Here is a 2,307-nt window from a genome sequence, read left to right as displayed (position 1 = left end):
GCAACAAAGGTAAAGTGCAAGAAAAGTTGAAAAACGAAACAACTAAAAATGCGGCCATACAGACTGGAATGGACCGCTATGTTACAATAAAAAGAAAACTTAGGGCCGTTTGCACCATCNGGATCTTAAAAAGTTAATATATTTTATACGCCACCGGGAGTAAAATTTATGCAGCGTTCGTTGTAATACCAAGGCTGTGGATTTTGATGGACGTACAGATGGCTGACTTGACCATATNCTAAGGGCCGTTTGCACCATGTCTAGTTAACGCTAACTGGAGGTACATCCTTCAGTTAAGCACGTTAACTGCTTTATCGATCACATGTTATATGATGGGTGTCGATAACGTCGATAAAGATGTTTAACTGGGAGTTAGAATTAACTAGACATGGTGCAAACGGCCCTAAATCAGAGAAAATTCAACGGGGAGTAAGNCAAGGCTGTGGATTTTGATGGACGTACAGATGGCTGACTTGACCATATGCGCGATTAATTTAATTAAGGGCCGCATAAGACTTCCAACCCACTGTCCAGATTAATGGTGATTTCCTTTAGTTAAAGGTTTTCAATCATTTCTGGAAGGGAGTTAAATTTATCACTTAGAGGAAATTCGGGTCTCGTTTTTCTACCACTTTCACAAAACATATTATATGACTTTNAGCAAGTCAGTACGAATAGATTTGCACTGCTAAAAGACAATGCCGATGATGTGAATAGCCAAATTCCTGAAGGTGTNACAAAACATATTATATGACTTTTTTTAGGGGATCTCTTACCTTACCTTATTAACTTTTCACAAAAAAAAAATTTAAAGAAATACTTTTATTTTTTTATGTTTCCATACTTTGAACGACCACGATGTAGACGACTTGAAGACTCCCAGCNCTAAGGGAAATATTCGCGAAACTAAAGTTCAAATTTATTCCGAACAGGATTTTCGCACAGTGTCCAAATACCTGAATGACACAAAAACAAAATTTTATACATACCAACCTAAAAGTGCAAAACGCCTACAAATTTTTTTTACAAATACTTATAATGTATAGAATGCCTTTGTACTCTCCCAAACGAATCCTGACGTTTCCTTCACCAAAAGAGCTACGTCGCCCACAGTTCTATCAAACACCGTCAATGGCGTCTCGTTTGCAAGTGTCTTAATGCGTTTCGATAACTTTTCGGAGGGTTTTGGAAAAGTGTACATTGTCAACCAATTGTAGTTCGGCGTTATGGAACATTAAACTTTGTACGTATGCAATGCAATTGACGTTTTGGAAGTCAGCCCAACTGTTCAAGGCAGCCATACATACACTGGCGAGAGCCCTCAAGAACGAGGAACAGTACGTACAGTACCGGCAGATCCAAAAGCTCTCACCGACTAGCACAAAGCACTCGTTATGGAAAGCACACGAAAATCTAAATGCGCCAATAGAGACTGAAATGCCAGTTCGGGACCATAATGGCAAATAGGCTCGGAGTGACGCAGAAAAAGCAAACACCTTTGCTGATCATCTAAAAAATGTTTTTAGGCCAAACCCCGCAACTAATGATTTTCAACTACCACCCGTACCCAATATGTCAAAATGTGAGCCGCTGAAATTTGTACCTGCAGAAATTTCAAAAGTAATTAAGGATGAACTGCAACCAAATAAGGTCCCAGGCCACCACTTAATAGCCCAAAAATGATTATTGAGCTACCAAATTGTGCTGTACTCTGCATCTGTATGCTATTTAACGCAATCACAAAACATTGTCATTTCCCTCACCAATGGAAAAAGTCGACTATTGTGATGATACCAAAGCCCGGAAAGGACAAAACGCAGCCATCTTCATATAGGTCCATCAGCCTGCTACCGTGTATGTCGAAATTATTCGAAAAACTTCTTATGCTGCGCATCTCCCCACATCCGCAAGCCCGCAACATAATACCACTTCACCAATTTGGCTTCAGGGAAAAACATGGAACAATCGAGAAAGTAAATCGCATAACAACCGAAATCCGAACAGTGTTTGAAAAGAGGGAATATTGCGCTGCAATATTTCTTGACGTCGCCCAGGCATTTGATCGCGTTTGGCTAGACGGTCTTATGTATAAAATACAGATGCTACTCGCACAAAGCACACACAAACTGCTTGAGTCATACCTTTAAAATCGAAAGTTTGCAGTTCGATGCAACACCACCATCTCTGAAGCCCATGTAATCGAAGCTGGAGTACCACGAGGCAGTGTCCTTGGTCCGATGCTGTATGTCTTATACACCGCGGATATTCCTACAAACGACCGCCTGATAATGTCTACTTTTGCCGATG

Source organism: Rhagoletis zephyria, unplaced genomic scaffold (genome assembly GCF_001687245.7).
Source record: "Rhagoletis zephyria isolate East Lansing unplaced genomic scaffold, Rhagoletis_zephyria_1.1 Rzeph_scaffold_05617, whole genome shotgun sequence".
Lineage (NCBI taxonomy): Eukaryota > Metazoa > Arthropoda > Insecta > Diptera > Tephritidae > Rhagoletis > Rhagoletis zephyria.
The sequence above is the reverse complement of the archived record's forward strand: the minus strand, read 5'-3'. Positions refer to the sequence as shown.